Raw genomic sequence first — 19,437 nt, forward strand, 5'->3', positions numbered from 1 at the left:
CCTCGCTGGGTCACTCTTCTGTATATGTATTTTTTTACACCAATTAGCTACAGCCAGCCTGCCATTGATCGGGTCAATACAGCACCAGAAAAAATAAACTCTGCTTATGTGAATCGGTTTAGCATAGAATAGGAAACAAAAAAAAATCAAAGGGGAACCCTTTTAATTTTATGCCAGTGTTTTAATAGGCAGTCCCCACAGAGAGCTCCGCTGACCAACAGCGATCGATCCCGCTCTGCCACGGGTGGGGGAGAGCTGACAGACGCACTATTCTGCAGAAGAAGCTTTTCCAATACAGCTCTGTACACCCTCTATAGTTCTGCACTCTGTTCTGCTTCCCACACGAGCTGTAACCCATACCGGCATCACCTTTGACAACCAATACTGAGGGACAGGAGCAGAGGAGCCTCTTCTGAAGGCATCAGCAGCACTGATCCTGCTGTCTGTGATCCCTGCAGAGGAACTCAGGTTACTGGGACTCGTAGGTACAAGTGTAAAGTCTGCTTGATGCCTTGTCCTCAGTACTGACTAAATTTGTTCATTTCTATATCCGCTTGCTGTCTGCCGTCATCCCCCTACACTCTAGTAAGTGCTATAGTTTATATCATCATCATCTTCTTCTTCTTCGGCCTAAATCGATCCTCTTCTGGATGACGAAGATGTTGACATTTATTTTGATCTATAGCTTCTCTTTTCCAGGTCACACCTTCAAGTTATTATTTAATCTTCCCATCTTTTATGTGGTCATCTTCTATGCCTCTTAATCTCTTGGGATCCATTCAATAGATTCCTTTGTCCATCTTTGATCTGTTCTTGCAGTGTGTCCGACCCATTGCCATTTTAACATTTTCACTCTTTAAATTATGTCACATATACCACCATCATATGTGTGTGCATATATATATATATATATATAAAAACTTGAAGGTCATTTGTACTCGCTAAATGAAAATGCGGGCTCCTCTTTGCCATATAATTCTCCAGTAATAGAGATTTATGGTGCAACAGGAGGTATCCTGAGCCTACAGGCTATCACTGCAGACCTTTATCAATGGGGTTATGAATGAACTTCCCTCTGAAAATGTTATTAGTCAATAGTTTCCAAATCTATTAATTAAATGGTCTGTTTTGAATAAGATTTGTAGCCTTAAGTAATGCTTAACCTTTTAAAAATTATTTGAATAATAGCAGGCTATTGCATAGTTAATGGGGCGCCGCTCTGGACTCACTTTACTCCTCCTGTGGTAAAGACATAAACCGAAGCTGGTGTCACACTCACACCCATGAGCCGAGAGGCAGGGCTGGGTATCTGAGACCTGCCCTCACCTGAGCTGGGTTAGAGCCGGCTGTAGAGAAGCTCAATCAATACACTGCAGTATACTGATGAAAGTGGGTACTATAAAGAAAGCCTCCAACGGGCCTCACACTGAAGGCTGTTTTTCACTTCCACACAATAAGAAAATAACCTTTCCATATTTCCACTGACATTTCTGCTAAGCTTGGCACCTCTCAAATACTGTTACAGCTGTTCTGGACACTTAATAGTAAATCTGTTTACATATCCTGTGTTGCTAGCGCATTTTTTTCACAGTCCTCAAATTAAATTCAGACCCAAGTAGCAGACACTTACTCTGTGCTCTGTGCTATATAAAAAAGTAATCCTATGTAGGTAATGTCATTAGAAACAAACAAACAAGCAAACAAGTGGCCAGAAGATCTTTTATCACTTTCCAATTTGCAATCGGTTCTGCAGCACACCACTGCCAATAAAGAGGGACTAGTCATGCTACTTAGTTGAAGATGCAACAGTAGCACTTGTCAATAATTGTTCACACAGAGAGCAGCATGGCAAGAATCAATGTGGCGCTCTGGCGCTCTGGGAGAGTCTTGTTTTTAAGCAGCCACAATTCTTTGCAGTTGTCAGTTTAATCATAATATTTGCATTTGGTTATTTTGGTCAGTTCAATATAGCTATGTTTAATAAACCTAACCTTTATTTAAATAAATAAATAAATAATAATAATAATTAAAAGAAAAGTGCTGAAATGAGCCGTGGGAGGCTGGTGGGGTCGATCTATAATCCTTTGAATGCATTGGCTGGATAATTCAAAGCCCACAGGTCCATGCGAGAACTATAGACTGTATAAAGGCTTTCTTTGGTCGTATCGGTGGAAACTGGTTTTTGCTTATTTTAGAATTAGTGTTTAATTTATATTATTATTTATTATCATTATTAGTTTGTCTGTGTTCTTCAAAGCAGTCTTGCTCGAACAAAGACGTGAAGTTAGGGAGAGGTTATCATCGCCTCCCCCAAGTAACTTTTCAGTTTCTCCCTTTTCATTTCCAGTGTGTGGCGTGGATTCACAGCACACCACCATCACTGCTGGGCAGCTGTCCATTGTGGACACGCTGAAGGGTCTGGCTGAGTGTGCGTTGGAAGAGGCTGCGGAGGGGGACGGGGGCTCCTGACAGGGAGGAAGAATTGCGATGATTCTGTAGAGGCTCCTCCAGCGTGCCACTCTGAGCCTGAAACTCAGGGGAGGCCTTTGAAGAGCAACGTTGGCTTTTAGGAACAACATGATGCTGACGGCTTAATTTCCTAGATCCCAGAAGAACAGAAGTAGTTGTCAGGATTTAAATGGAAATAACTCATACAGATGCTTTTATGTTCTGTATTCATAATGAGGAGTTTATATCATGAATGCAATAGGTTATTATACTATAGTGAATTCTCGCATTGCCATACACCTGAGAGAGACAGACTGGGACTGAAGAGCAGAGGAGATACCCAGAGACAATTACAGTGCACTCATTCTAGAAGATAAGCAAAAAAACTTTGTGTATTATGAGAGTATTATATGAGTGCCAATTACAATTACAGGCTACAACAGTGGGAGAATGGCCATGCGTAGACAGGTTATCAAAAGAATAAACAATAACTTGTAAAACAGGATACAAATGATCTTGCATTACTGTAACTCAGGAAGATGATAATAATAATGATCATCATCAATCAATCAAAAAATAATAAGCGAACTCTGCAGTTCTGCGCGGATCTGCGCTGCTCCACCAATGAGAGCGCTGGAATTGTGCAGACGTGTGCAGAACTGCGTTAGTCTGCGCTACACGAACGACACCAAGATGTGAACCGGCGCAGCTGCTGTACCTCTAATGTGTCACTGCGGTTGAATAATGACGGAGATCTCAATCCGACACACAGGTGAGAGCTGCAGTCACACACCCATCTGCGTGGGTTATGACCCATAATGACTACATATACCCATTCCTGAAGAGTCTTCAATGAGAATAAAAAACAGTTCACATTACAATGTGGTTTTCACAGCATCCCTGATCCAGCCCAGAGCCGGCGCTGCTGCGGGTCGGGTCGGCCGACAGAGGGAGCCCGCGGTCCTCCAGAGCCCCGCCACCGGGAGGGAAGCAGCATATCGGAGCAGGAGCCCAGTCCTCACAAGCGTGCTTTCAGCCCAAACGATATGCATTTAAAGAAGGCAAAAATAAAAGTATTAATTAGTATGTTTGTATATTATATATACGATTATAATTATATAACCACAGCCTCGACTTACAAGCCCAGAGCCGCATAGTTTCATTTCCTCACGGAGTCTGGCGTTAACGACCAAAATGAGACAAAGCACAGCATCATGCCCAGCACTTCTCACTCCTCCAGTTAGTTTCACGTTTTCCTCCTCACAAAATCCCCCTTGCAAGCCAGCATCAGCATCCAGAGTAAGTGTTAAACGTGCTGTGTTTACCTAGTATCTCTGCCTTGTCCGTAAATATCCGCAAGATGGAAATGCCCGGGTGAGATATTTACCTTTATTTTATTACTTTGTTTGTATTTTATCGATTTAATATGAATTGTTGTACATTACCCTGTGTTATGCAATTTGTACTGTACAGCATATGCATTTAAATATAGTGTAAGTTATAGTTACAACTATTAACGTTCACCATGACTTACGACAGTAATAACAATTCCGACCTGTGTTCAAAACCAATTTACGGCAGGTCACATGAAAGCACCTGAATAATACATAGCACAAACAAGTATGTGACATCATCGACAGTGAAAATGACACACTGCCAGAACAACAGGACAAAGATGGACAAAGGAAGATATCGAATGGATCCCTAGAGATTAGAAGAGACCTAGAAGATGACCACATAAAATATGGGAAGATTAAATAATAAACTTTGAAGGCATGACATGGAGAAGAGAAGCTGTAGATCGAAACAAGTGGAAACATCTTGCGTAGACCTTCATCCAGCAGACGATCAATATGGGCTGAAGATGATTGTGATGATGATATGACGTAGTATAATCATCATGATCTGCCTTTAATGAGCCACTTACTTTTTGATCTCTTGGGATCCATTCTATAGCTTCTTTTGTCCATCGTTGAAGAATTGTTGTGTGGCAGTCTGGGCCTAATGGGGAAGTAGAAACCTGCTTTGCTTGGGCACTGGGGTCTCCAGCTCAGGTGGTCAGTGCCCTGCATCATCTTACTTTGGTCTCAGTTTGCAGAGATTGAGCATTCTTCGTGTGTTTGTTTGTGTGCTCGTTTTCCTGTTTGCCAGGACACTACACTGTGGTAGAAACTGCGAACCAGGGGAGTGCTAATGTATTATTTTCCCTAAGCCTGTCATGTCATGTGGTTGTCGTTCAGGTTGTGTTGCCTATGTTGACAGGGTGCTAATTCAGCACTAGTTCATTGAGTGGCTTTTCTGATCTCAATCCTCTGATTTCCTGCAGGCGCCGCTCTTCTGAAGCGCAGTGACAGTGTCGCTCGGCGCCGTGATCCGATCCGAAACATTAACTTACAAGCTGTTGGGACTCTGGACGCCAATACGGTTAAGACGACAGGTGAGTTTTTGTCATGGCATCCTTCCCAAAAGGACCTAAAGTTAAATGGCCTCAATCTTATGAACGACAGATGCTCTAATGTCTTTTCACATCAGCCATCTCGGAACCCGTGTGGGTTTTTTGGTTTAGTTTTATTTTAGTTTTATTTTGTCAATGTGAAAAACCTGGCTGTGGCCCAAGCGCTATTCTGAAATCTGCCACAGTATAAATTCCCATGCATAATTCAGATGGGTTTAAATAATTTATTGAGGAATGAACCCTGATGAAGTACGGGGACCTTAGCATTCGTGTTTGGTGTTGCAGATTCTTTGGAGTTTTTTTTTCTCCAGAATGTGAAGAATTGTGCCAATTATTCGTTCTTTAAGAGCAGTTGAGTTATTCCAGTCCCCATTGTGACATAGAGCTGTCTTGTGGTGGTGACACACCTTTTCCACATCTGTACTCACTACCCATATGGATTTAGCTTGCGTGGTTTAAGACCTATTTCCATTTCTCCTAGTGACAGTTTTCCAAGGAGTTATCTTGATTTGTGAGGCTAGTAAAAGTGGTAAAGCTCACTTTTTCTGTGGGCAGCCATTATCCTCAGTACGGATAGAGGGGTGGGGGTGCAGAAAATGTGTTGTAAAGATCTGTGGTTTATTATACACCACCAGTGTTGATTACCAAGTATTCTGTTAACACTCTATCTGAAATCAAACCTCAATTCTTATTCTGAAGTCTTCTTCCAGAGCTAGAATCAATAAGTGGGTTTTATCAGGAGTGAGAGCAAACACGCTGAAAAAGCAGTGGAATTATTCAGCTCCACATTAAGTACAGTGCCGAATGTATTCACTTATTTGTGTCCCTCTTAAGTATTCCCTGTGTGTGTGTGTGTCCCGCTGCTCAAAAGCCCATAGAATTCTCTTTACTCTCTTTCTCGTTTCTTCTGTTTGAAGATTGAAGAATTTCGGAACGCCTGGCATAGAGCTGCGGTCTTCGGGGGGGGGGCGAGAGGGGTATATTAAATAAACTGTGTCAGACTTCCTCTCATCACAGTTTCTTATCCATTATATATATAAAAAATCTATGAAAATAAAAATGCATCTTGTAGTCTTGGTAAGAAAAGAAGCTGCTTGCCGCAAAAATCAAAAGTGTGTAGTGGAGGTGGTATGAAATCATGTATTCGGTGAACCTGGTCATTCTGTGAACATTGGTGTCCCTCTGCTGGTTTCCAGTGAGAGAGACCTGGCTCTTCTGCAGGCCAGGCTAACCTTCATGTTAAGGGCAGGTCTGGTAGACAGTATATGGAGAGTATTGCAACGCTATGCTGTATAATTCCTAACGATGGGTGAAATCACTGACTGGTTGCTTATACAGTACTGTGCAAACGTTTTAGGCAGGTGTGGAAAAAATGCTGTAAAGTAAGAATGCTTTCAAAAATAGACATGTTAATAGATTATATTTGTCAATTAACTAAATGCAAAGTGAGTGAACGGAAGAAAAATCTAAATCAAATCCATATTTGGTGTGACCACCCTTTGCCTTCAAGACAGCATCAATTCTTCTAGGTGCACTTGCACATAGTCAGGGATTTTGTAGGCATATAGTCAGGTGTATGATTAAACAATTATACCAAACAGGTGCTAATGATCATCAATTCAGTATGTAGGTTGAAACACAATCATTGACTGAAACAGAAACAGCTGTGTAGGAGGAATAAAACTGGGTGAGGAACAGCCAAACTCAGCTAACAAGGTGAGGCTGCTGAAGACAGTTTACTGTCAAAAGTCAAACACCACGGCAAGACTGAGCACAGCAACAAGACACAAGGTAGTTATACTGCATCAGCAAGGTCTCTCCCAGGCAGACATTTCAATGCAGGCAGGGGTTTCCAGATGTGCTGTCCAAGCTCTTTTGAAGAAGCACACAGAAACGTTGAGGACCGTAGATGCAGTAGTTGGCCATGGAAAGTTACTGCAGCAGATGAAAGACACATCATGGAGTTGGGGATTTGATCAGAATGAATGGTCTCCTCAATGCTGAGAAGTACAGGCAGATACTTCTCCATCATGCAATACCATCAGGGAGGCATCTGATTGGGCCCAAATTTATTCTGCTGCATGACAACGACCCCAAACATACAGCGACAGTCATTAGGAACTGTCAGTGTAAAGAAGAACAAGGAGTCCTGGAAGTGATGGTATGGCCCCAACAGAGCCCTGATCTCAACATCATCGAGTCTGTCTGGGATGACATGAAGAGAGAGAAGCAACTGAGGCTGCCTAAATCCACAGACGAACTGTGGTTAGTTCTCCAAGATGTTTGGGCCAACCTACCTGCCAAGTTCCTTCAAAAACTGAAGTGTACCTAGAAGAATTGAAACTGTTTTGAAGGCAAAGGGTGGTCACTCCAAATATGGATTTGATTTAGATTTTTCTTCTGTTCACTCACTTTGCCTTTAGTTAATTGATAAATATAATCTATTAACATGTCTATTTTTGAAAGCATTCTTACTTTACAGCATTTTTTCACACCTGCCTAAAACTTTTGCACAGTACTGTACATACACATAAGAATTGAGCTGCATTCACAATAAGAAAATAAAAAACAGAAACAGACTCGTCGTGGCTGTGGGAGTCTCGCACTCTCCTCGAACGGAGTGAAGTTCTGATTTGCGAGCGGTGGTGCGCGGCGCCGAATTCATTGTTCTGCCTCCTGCCTCTGATTGAGTTTGAGAGTGGCGACCTTAATGAGGTGAGGAGGAGACGGGGGTCACACTGAACTTAATCCTGAGAGCTCATAAAAACAAATAAATACATAAAACAAAGAAGGAATGAACGAATTCATCAATGAGTGAAAAATCAATGACGGTTTTGTGCCTGGTGGTGTTGAGCAGAGTCGGAGAGTAGGAGCAGTGGGGAGTGAGTGAATTTGATCTTGCGGGTCAGTCAGTGTGGAAACTACCTGAACCCGGGGGTATCTGTCCTTCAGGGTCAATATGTACTGTGGTATTTAGACAGGGTGTGCCTCACAATGGCGTTCACCTTGATTCCCTTGCGTACAACTCAGCCAGACCCTGTACATAGTAATGGAAAGGACAAAACTAAAAAAAGAGAAAACACACAAGAAACCCAGCAACAAATAAATAATTTGGTTACCTCCATGTAATAACCCTTATTTGTGATGCAAATTGTACTCTGCCTCATTAGGCATGGTAATCGTGTATTCACAGTTCTGTATTAACATTTAATTTATTGGGCCAAAGAAAAATACATAAATAAATCAATACATAAATCAGATAGATGAGCGGTTGGTACTGTACTGCAGGTGGGTATAGACTGGTGCCCTTGTTGACTGGGAAATCAGGGAACGACTGCAGTCAAGTGTAAAGAGCGTGAGGAGGCGTGTTCAGTCAGTCATTACGGCCGGACAGGAACACCATTATGATTCATGCCAAATCCCCATGCAGATTTTAGCAGGGTCTGTCCCCACAGTCTAGACAAGGGTCTTTTGGAAGATCCATACACACGCATATGTAATAATAAATGGAACTTATATAGTTCTTTTCAAGGACCAAACTTGCTTTACAAGGCCAGTGGAGTTCATGGAGGACAGGGGTGATATGCTGCCAGGACTCATTGTGGGTGAGAAGTTTGGACCATTTGGAGTTTATGTTGAGAGCTTGAGTTGATACCATACCAGAGTCATGAGTTTTTTTAATAATTGAGATGGGAGGAAATGAATGGGTGAATGAGGGCTTCAGCAGCAGGACGGGAGAGGGAGGTAGAAGAATGAGGATTTGACAGTGTGTCTCATGTGGCAGTCAAAGGAGAGGGTGAAGTCCAGGATGACGCCAAGGCTGCGTGCATTGGAGGAGGGAGAGACAGTGATGTTTCCAGTTTTGGTGAGGGTGGATTTTGGTGCCTCTGAGGACGAGTTCTATTTTATCCCTTTTGAGCTTGAGATGCTTTTGTTGAATCCAGTCAAGATTCAATGTCAGGCAGAGGTGGACTGAGGAGGGATTTGGTGCTGAACACACACACGCACATGCACATGCACACGCACACACACACAGGACAGCAAAAATATCAAAGTTGTTTGGGGCTGTGGCTGTATGTCACTGAGTTGGTGATGGGTTCTTACAGAGTGTTTGAATCTGTGTGATTCAGTTGATCCATGTGAAGTCAAAATGTATTGAAAACTGTCATATAGAAATAATGTAATCCCCCACAACCATGTTATTTTATTTTGTATTAAATAAGTAATAATAAATGGTGTCTTTGAGAATCCAAAGCTTTGTTTGTCTGAAACAAATGTGGAAAAAAACACCTCAAAGAGAAATACCAGTCTTGCAGTTCACACAGAGAGCTTGTGAGTTCAGATTGTGGCCAAACCCATCTCCGGATCTTGATTATGGTCAGCAGGACTCTGAGGCAGAGGGGGATGGGGGTAGGGGACGTGTCAGTGTCCTCCAGAAGTTTCCTCCCTGGGAGAAGTGCAGAGCAAATCATCCATCATCAGTGGTGAAGTGCTGGTATCCGGGGGGGCTCCATTAGCCTCGACCCAGCAGGAGGCACCTTGAGTAGGCAGCCGTTCCCCAGCACGGCTCTCTATGCTGGTGGAAGCGCATTTGCATATAAACACTGCCATACACACTCGCACTCAAAAACACAAAAATATTTACACTTTCATCTCCATTTGTTTAGGAATGTTACCTGGGCTGAATCTGAAGCTTGTTAAAAAAAAACACAATAAAAAGAATCAGTGCAATTTGAATATATTTGCACGCATGTCCTCATAAATTCAAGTCTGGTTTTCACACTGTCATCAGGTAGTCAACAAGTGAAGTGATTTCAGCAGCAGATACTGGTTATTCAGGTTTTCATTAGTTATGTATTTTTGGTCAGATGAGTATGACGGATAATTCACAAATTAAGTGCCGAGAATGCCAAACACGCAGATACCTAATATAGCAGCAAATCGGTTTCCATTTATACAGATTCCAGAGGTAAACATGTGAGGATTAAAGATGGATGTGCGAGGGGCCTGTATTGTGGGCTCGTCCTTCAGCTGTTGGCCAGCAGCCAGTCTAAGCCACAACAGTGAGAGGGCTAGATAAGGCCAAAAGGCCCGGGATGTGACCTGGGAGTCTATACCTCAGTGTTTCGGGATTATGGTTGTAATTAATGTGTGTGTTTATTAATTTAGGGGATTCCCTTATCCCAGGCAAAGCAATGCCAAGTTATAATGTGATATGTGCAGTCAAGCTGTCCACAGAAGAGGTTTCTAACTGTTTTTCACTGTAGTATTTTAAATGGAGAACTATGTGTTTCCTGATCTATTTGCCCGTCTGTATGTTCCTGTAACTATTTAATTTGTTTTGTTTGTTTGTCTTTTATTATTGCACAGTGTATCAAGTAACTGATTCCTCTGATACAGGAGCCAAAGTTGGCGTCTCTCCTGTCACAGAGAGGGGACCCAAAGGGGGAGGTGGAAAGAGCACAGGGACACACAGAGCATGATGGCCACTACACTCCCTGAAATTCAACCTTTTATTTTTTCGCCCCTGTCTCACCAAGGCTGCTTTGCTACACATGCAGATTTTTGACAGGTTATTCCGCGCCTCCCCAGAGACCAAATACATCTCCCAGAAGTCAAAGGAAGACATTAATTCATATTTAGAGCTGATCCTTAAGGGGCTGCTGCATTAAAGATGCATGCACTTTCGAGATATAGAGCTCTATGGTATATTGAACTAGCCAGGTTGTTCCTTCAATTCATGCGCTCATAAATATTTGATAAAATATTTTGAAATTAGCTTTTCTTCTGCACCAGAATACATATTGTATAGCATAGGAATTGTTTGTGTGTTTTCTCTCTCTGAAGGCTGAGAAGTAGAAGTTGAACATGGGGACAAAGTGACTTTACTGATGCAGACTCATTCATCACCCAGCTCAGCTGGAGGTGTGAAGTGATTAGCTGACAGTGTAAAACAAAGTAAATAACTGCAAAGTTCTCTGATCGTTTGTTTCCAGCAATGCCTGCTTTTGTTAATAATGTCCTTACTAGCACAGGATGAAATAATTTATGCATTTAAGCATACATTTCAGGTCATTTTTAGGGTTGGGGTTTGAACACTTACATGTATGCATGAAGCACGAATTACAAGTTTAATTAGCCACCGGTAACAAGGATATGACTTTGAGAAGACACATACTTGCTAATATCTCACCAGCCATTAATTAGCAGTTATTTAAAATGTCAAGTTTACAGGATTCCACCGCAATAAATCTATTGTACACCCCCCTGTCGCTTGACTGGGATACCATAATTAATGTTAATTAGTTATTAGCTGACGCATTTATTCAAAGCACCACACTAAGCCTGGAGGTGAATTGAGACAGACAGCTACAGCGACGCTGATGTGTGCTGGATTACCGAGCCGTGCTCAAACACCTAACACCTGAATCAACCAATCAGGAAAGACTATGGTCATGTCTGGTTCGCCGCAATATCCAACGTGGCAGTGGCGAGGTTTCTGAGCACAGTATTGTTTTGCTTACGTTGACTGGATTGTGCTCATCTGAAGGATGGCGCTCGGGGGGGTGGGGGGGTTTTAGGTCACATCAACTCCATGTAGTGATAATTCATAATTCTCTAAGAAAAACATACCTTCCATTTCCTTTCTAGTATTTGAAATGTGTGGCAATTGCTTGTCATGCTGTGTTCTGGAGCTCTAATTTTAATAATAAATACATAAATTACACTCCTTTCTCCCAATTTGCAAAATGCCATTACAAACAGGGAGCAACCCAATCACTCACAAGTTTCTCAGAGGTTCCTCCTCATCTTATTGCTGGAAAGGAAACGGCCTGTCTTTGGGTTGGATATGATGATTTGATGAAACCCATCTTGGCAGACCTTTCCATAGCCTGCTCTGTTAGTTGGTGCCAGAACCAGGGCGAGAACCTGCAGTCTGCTGCAAACAAGCCCCTTAGCTTCACCACGGGGCCGCCCGGCCTATGAGCTTATTAGAGACGTGTATAAGATATTCGCTGCGGCTTCCTTAACGGTGCCTCAGAGAATCAAAGCCTGTGACTTGCCTGCTTTGTGAATTGTTCTTACAGTTTTAAATAAAACCAAAATCAGCTGACCTTTAGGATTCTGGCGAAGACGCGATGTTTTATGCAATAATTGTTCTCCACTTTCCATACTTATTGCTCATTAAAACTAAATAAATAAAATCATGTCACTGTGCTCTACCTTTTAATAATAAACATTTTTTTTTAAATACATAAAGTTGAACAATACTGTGCGCACAGTTTTTGTAATGAGACAAGAAAAGTGTTTTAATGTTAATAATTTTTGTTTTACATTTATCTGAATGTTTAAATTAAAACACGGACCTCAGAAATGTCATCTAGAATGCAGCCGGCACTTTTAATTAAATTGCCAATATGAAATAATGTCGCTTGATATTATTTGTAATTCATGCCTCAGACTCTAGAGCATTCCTGTGCTCGTCTCCACTTCAGCTGAAAGATATTTCACAGGATTAGACATTTTCCAAGGGAGAGTTTTATTTTGTGTCTAAATGCTTTTAATTACACACACACACACATTGCATGGGGTGCAGATGTCTGAATCTGTGAATTTTTTAAACATAACAGGTAAACACATCGAGTGTCATTTGACATTCCAGTGTATTTATCTTATTTTCACACAAAAACCTTTCGCACAAAAACCTTTCGCACAAGACCTTTAGTCAGCTAATAAAGTCCAGGGCCGTCAGATTGCCTGGGGTATTACACCCCCCCCCGGAGCGACCCACTCCGTGTGGATGTCCTTACTCTGCAGGAGCAGGTGGCTTTGACCCGAATGCCTTATGCAATCCATTTAAACAATTGCTGGTTTGGTCGGCACCTTCTCCTCAGTGTCTGTCACCCGCGCGGCAGGTCAGCTCGTGGGAACTTTCCTGCACTGCTCTTTGAGTTGTGAATTGATGAGCGGAGCGGACGGCGCAGCCGCCATTTCCAGCGCTGAGCATCCTGCTCATCACATCCCCAGCAGGGTATTGATTCGAGAAGTTCATCAGGCCAGTTACTGAAACATCCCCAGGAAGCAGCTCCCAGTCCGTGTGTGTTAATGAGAAAGTGTTGTAAATAGGATGGTAAATTAACTTGAGTCTGACCCCACCAAGTGTCATCGCTCTCTCTCAGGAAGAGGCTGCCTTTATTCCTGTGTCGGGGTCGCTGCTGTTTTGTAGAACCCATGTACTGGAGTGTACATGTCCTCTGAGTGTGTGCATCAAGGTTCTGGACTGAATGTTCTGGAGAATGATGATGACAATAATAATAATCGTGAAATATAGGTGTATTATTTTGATGTACTCATGGAACAGACACCTTTTATCCAAGGTGACTTACATGTTTTTTCTAACGTGAAATGTACTCCATTTACACACCATTGCAAGGGTGAAATCGCTATAAAAAATGAATGCACACATTACTATGAATCATGGAAACCTTTCTCATGAGCTGCTGTGTTTCTGCACTTTCCTGTCTGTGGGGGGAACCTGCAGGAGGGAACTGGCTGGGATTGCACCGTATGCAACACTGATAGCACAGTCAGTCATGTCAGGAACTTAAAAAAAACAAAGTCCACCAGCGTCAGTGTGTTTTTGTGTGTGTGCTCTGGCAGTGGCTCAGCCCTGAGTTGTGTAATTGCTTACCCCCATCTGCATAGCCAGTGATATATTTCTGCTGAGCAGAAGAACCAGATTGAGGGCCGTGCTTTGGTATCGGTTAGTCCTTCTGTAAAGTGATTGCATTCATTTCTACTGCAGAATAACTAAAATAAACACATGAACAGAGAGCCATCCATGCTGGGCAGGAACATGCCAGTGGCTCCTGTGAAAACCTTCCTGAGGGGATCCATATTGCGCTCCTCTGGCTGCTGCTTCTCTTTCCTTCTGCTATGTATGCACATGGTGTTAGAGTACTATGGAGCACCGCTCAGTCCACTGGGGAAGGGGCTTCACAACTGGAAATCGAAATCCGTTACACAGAGACAGAGGGGGGGAGGGAGGGCGGCAAGGCGGATTCTGGATCAGGGTGTTGTTTGGTTAGTTAGCGCAGAGTTTGAAGCTTGGAAACGGTCGGCAGATTTTTCTATGCATCCCTCAGGATCATAGCGATCCATGCGCCAATCAGCGGTCCGCGACTGCGGCGCTTTGGCAGAGTCCAATTTAGCAGGATGACTCATGCCTTAGTCTTCTCTGCCATCCCGTGGGATCGCCTCGATGGAGGGGGAGGGAGGCAAACTGACGCACTTCAGTTGGTCCCTAACTGGGGTCCTCAGGCTGTATAATTGCCTGTATGTCAGCGGTGAGCTTTCTACATCAGAAAGGCTTCTCTACAAGGGCCCTTGGAGCTCTGTGTTGGGCCTTCATAGAGGGAAGGGCGAATTGAGATCCGTTTTAATTAATAATTTGTTACGTTGAGAAGACCTGCACATCTTTACTACCTGGCAGAGCAGTAGAAGCTGTCAGCGGTGGATTTAGAGTGGAAAATGGCTTCTTCAGTGAAGAGAGGGCTCAACCCACTGGTCCAAAGAGGCATTCCATGAAGTATGCAAGCACAACAAAAGTCTGATATGTATGTACCTACAGAGTGGCTATCATGTATGCGTTCATGCATTTTAAACGAACGGATGATTGTGCCCTGCAAATGAATGATCGGAAGGCCAAAGCTGTGCAAATGATCCTTGCAGGACATTTGCTGTGTCAGTGGGGCGAGAGCCCTGCAGCACCCAGCAGCTTGGGAGATATATGGAATATGAGAAAACAGTGGCTACACAGAGTGCAATTGACCCATTCCCTTATCAAGATTAATTATTACCAGCTCGTCATGGCTCAGGAGTGCCTGGCTTGAATTATTCTTGTCAATAAGTAATTTATATATAGATATACACAGTACTGTACAAAAGTTTTAGGCAGGTGTGAAAAAATGCTGTAAAGTAAGAATGCTTTCAAAAATAGACATGTTAATAGATTATATTTATTAATTAAATAAATGCAAAGTGAGTGAACAGAAGACAAATGTAAATCAAATCCATATTTGGTGTGACCACCCTTCACCTTTAAAACAGCATCAATTCTTCTAGGTACACTTGCACAAAGTCAGGGATTTTGTAGGCATATAGTCAGTTGTTTGACTAAACAATTATACCAAACAGGTGCTAATGATCATCAATTCAATATGTAGGTTGAAACACAATCATTAACTGAAGCAGAAACAGCTGTGTAGGAGGAATAAAACTGGGTGAGGAACAGCCAAACTCAGCTAACAAAGTGAGGCTGCTGAAGAGTTTACTGTCAAAAGTCAAACACCACGGCAAGACTGAGCACAGCAACAAGACACAAGGTAGTTCTACTGCATCAGCAAGGTCTCTCCCAGGCAGACATTTCAATGCAGTCAGGGGTTTCCAGATGTGCTGTCCAAGCTCTTTTGAAGAAGCACAAAGAAACGGGCAACGTTGAGGACCATAGACGCAGTGGTCGGCCAAGGGAACTTACTGTAGCAGATGAAAGACACATCATGCTTAATTCCCTTCGCAATCAGAAGATGTCCAGCAGTGCCATCATCTCAGAATTGGAAGAAAACAGTGGGACCCTGGTACACCCATCTACTGTCTGGTCAGAAGTGGCCTTCATGGAAGACCTTCGGCCAAAAAACCTCAGACGTGGCAACAAGGCCAAGCCACTCAACTATGCACAAAAACACAGGAACTGGGGTGCAGAAAAATGGCAGCAGGTGCTCTAGACTGCTGAGTCAAAATGTGAAATATTTGGCTGTAGCAGAAGGCAGTTTGTTCGCCAAAGGGCTGGAGAGCGGTACACGAATGAGTGTCTGCAGGCAACAGTTGAAGCATGGTGGAGGTTACTTACAAGTTTGGCAAGAACTGTGTGCAAGTGTACCTAGAAGAATTGATGCTGTTTTGAAGGCAAAGGGTGGTCTCACCAAATATTGAATGGATGTAGATTTTTCTTCATTTAGATAATTGATAAATATAATCTATTAACATGTCTATTTTTGAAAGCATTCTTACAGCATTTTTTCACACCTGCCTAAAACTTTTGCACAGTACTGTATGTATGTGTGTGTATATATGTGTATATATATATAATTACACACCGATCAGCCATAACATTATGACCACCTGCCTAATATTGTGTTGGTCCCCATTTTGCCACCAAAACAGCCCTGACCTGTCGAGGCATGGACTCCACTAGACCTCTGAAGGTGTGCTGTGGTATCTGGCACCAAGACGTTAGCAGCAGATCCTTTAAGTCCTGTAAGTTGCGAGGTGGGGCCTCCATGGATCGGACTTGTTTGTCCAGCACATCCCACAGATGCTCGATTGGATGTAAGTCAACACCTTGAACTCGTGGTGTTTCTCAAACCATTGCTGAGCAATTTTTGCTTTGTGGCAGGGCGCATTATCCTGCTGAAAGAGGCCAATGCCATCAGGGAATACTGTTTTCATGAAAGGGTGTACATGGTCTGCAACAATGCTTAGGTAGGTGGTATGTGTCAAAGTAACATCCACATGAATGGCAGGACCCAATGTTTCCCAGCAGAACATTGAACAAAGCATCACACTGCCTCCACCGGCTTGCCTTCTTCCCATAGTGCATCCTGGTGCCATGTGTTCTCCAGGTAAACGATGCACACGCACCCGGCCATCCACATGATGTAAAAGAAAACGTGATTCATCAGACCAGGCCACCTTCTTCCATTGCTTTGTGGTCCAGTTCTGATGCTCACGTGCCCATTGTAGGTGCTTTCGGCAGTGGACAGGGGTCAGCATGGGCACCCTGACTGTTCTGCGGCTATGCAGCCTCATACGCAACAAACTGTGATGCACTGTGTGTTCTGACACCTTTCTATCAGAACCAGCATTCACTTTTTCAGCAATTTGAGCTACAGTAGCTCGTCTGTTGGATCGGACCACACGGGCCAGCCTTCGCTCCCCACGTGCATCAATGAGCCTTGGCCGCCCATGACCCTGTCGCCGGTTCACCGCTTTTCCTTCCTTGGACCACGTTTGATAGGTACTGACCACTGCAGACCGGGAACACCCCACAAGAGCTGCAGTTTTGGAGATGCTCTGACCCAGTCGTCTAGCCATCACAATTTGGCCCTTGTCAAAGTCACTCAGATCCTCACACTTGCCCATTTTTCCTGCTTCTAACACATCAACTTTGAGGATAAAATGTTCACTTGCTGCCTAATATATCCCACTCACTGACAGGTGCCATGATAACGAAATTATCAGTGTTATTCACTTCACCTGTCAGTGGTCATAATGTTATGGTTGATTGGTGTGTATATATATATATATATATATATATATTTTTTTTTTAACGAGAGTGCACCATCCACTTGCTTTGAAGTGAACTCTACAGTTCGAGAGAAGAAAATGTGCGAGGGGAACATGCATTCACTTTGTTATGAGGAATTCAGCTGGAAGTCTAAATCAATGCTTGACCTCCAAGGGCATCAAAGCCAGTTGGAGACGGAACAGTCTCCGTGGATCAGAGACATGTCGTGTAAAGATGTTCCATCCTGAAACTGTCCTTTTGTTCCAGTGCTGAACAAGGCCGAGCCTAGATGCTTTGTGTGGAGTGTGCCAACAGGGCACTATACTAAAACACCTGGCTGTGTAAGTGTTCTCCAGAGTAGCTGGAAGAGAAAACAATAGAAAGGAAAATACAGTAAGTTTTTATATTCTCTCTCGTTCCCGTTTATGTGCTCTTGTTTACCTGTCAAACAATGTGTCAGCCTCAACACATAAGTGCTTCTGTTTGAAATGTTTTGCAATGAAAGGAAAGCTGTCTTTTAGACCGCAGCCGGGGGGATGGGGACCTGGGCAGGGAGGGGTCAGCGTTTTTTTTTTGCCGATCTTTGATGAAGGCCTTGTTACTCGATGAAAGAACAGAGAGAATAGACACATTTTGGTGTGATTGTGTGTGTTTGTAGGGGGGCGAGGATGGGGGGGTAAACATCATATAAAATAACGGACCTGTCCTTGTACATTGTTTAACAGACAGACATTACAGTCACATGCACTGACTTTACTGTGAATTATTATTATTATTAATTATTATTATTATTATTATTATTTATTTCTTAGCAGATGCTCTTGTCCCGGGCGACTTACCAAATATAAGCGCAATGTTCTTGCAGCTTGCACTAGTGAGGAGTGGCTTGATAGTGTTTGGGCTCGTATCATGTGGAGGTGTAGGTGTTCAATGCAGATCAGAGAATGAAATATGCAGTAGAGTACATCTTGTGTACTGATGTGATGCCAGTGCTTAAAATGTAAACGCAGTCAGCTTTTTGAATTATTTTTAAACGTGCTGGGTTATAATTTTGACATCTTGTTCAATCCTGCAACCTCTTTAACACTTTAAATAATTTAAATTTTAGCTTTAGCAGCTTTTGATCAGACTGTGGCATATGCTCTCTAACCTTTTAGAGCATTTCTTGAAAGAACACTTTATTCAGATTTTTTTAAATATAATTTAATTTCCTGCTGATATTCATGAAAATGGAAATCTTTGAGGTTCGAGTGACGCCAGTGGAAACACGGATCACATTCCCTTTTATTTATTTAATTTACATATAATCTTGTGTTCTCTGCTCACTCCCCGGGCCATGACACTATGTTCATAGTTAGTCATTATTTTTTAAATATCACTTCTACAAGTTATTAATCTCGTTAAATGCAGCTGAACATATTCATCAAATTTTAATTTTTTCTTCACTTCCATATCAGACAACTCTATTATCCTTCATGTTATTAGTTAAATTACACTTAAAACTGGCTCGATCATCACACTTTGGACAGAAGAAAAGATGTATTCTTGACTTTCCCTTCATGCGGTTTTACTCTTCGAATTCCAAGAGAAGCTTACGAACCTTCCGTGAAGGTCACTTTTAGAAGCCTGTTGATTCAATTACCAGGAAACGGACATTTACTTTTGATGACAAAAAATAAATACATTGAATAATAAAACCCGACTGTGAGAAACGTGGTGGTATTTCCTGTAAAAGAGAGATTCAGATCTGTACACATGCAGGCAATTAGCTTTTCCTTGACAGGCTTTCTTTGGGAAGTGTAATGCTGTGCCTTTGCCCTGAGAGTCCAGTAGTTCAGTGCGATGTGTGGGGGAGTAAATGTTTCACCTTCTGTTCTGTACTTATTTTTCTCAATTTCTGCCATATTATAATTGCTTTTTTGTTGGGGGGGGTCTGTGGTCAATTGGATTGAAAGTAGCATGACTGTTTAATAGCTTCCCATTGTTGACTACACAGAGCTGTGTTATTCGTGGCTCATGCTTATTTACAGTTCTGTGTGTGACTGTGCGTAGCGCCATTTATAGATTAATTTATTTTCAGAGTTTCCGAGAAGTATCATTTTGACAGAAGGCCAATGGGGAGAAGGTGCTGCAGAAGTCAGAATGTCAATTATAATTTTTGGTGTCTTGTTTTTCCATTAGAAACCCA

General features: G+C 42.6%; 1 long non-coding RNA gene across 1 annotated transcript in view; it reads left to right on the forward strand.

Annotated features, from left to right (window-relative positions):
- Positions 1-3,257: 3,257 nt before the first annotated feature.
- Positions 3,258-19,437, forward strand: part of LOC136748894 (uncharacterized) — a 52,277-nt gene continuing 36,097 nt past the window's right edge. Inside the window, exons 1-2 of the long non-coding RNA XR_010816651.1 lie at positions 3,258-3,747; positions 4,775-4,885. This is a non-coding gene — a long non-coding RNA (uncharacterized LOC136748894). The remainder of the gene's footprint in view (positions 3,748-4,774; positions 4,886-19,437) is intronic.

This window comes from Amia ocellicauda, chromosome 4 (assembly GCF_036373705.1).
Source record: "Amia ocellicauda isolate fAmiCal2 chromosome 4, fAmiCal2.hap1, whole genome shotgun sequence".
Lineage (NCBI taxonomy): Eukaryota > Metazoa > Chordata > Actinopteri > Amiiformes > Amiidae > Amia > Amia ocellicauda.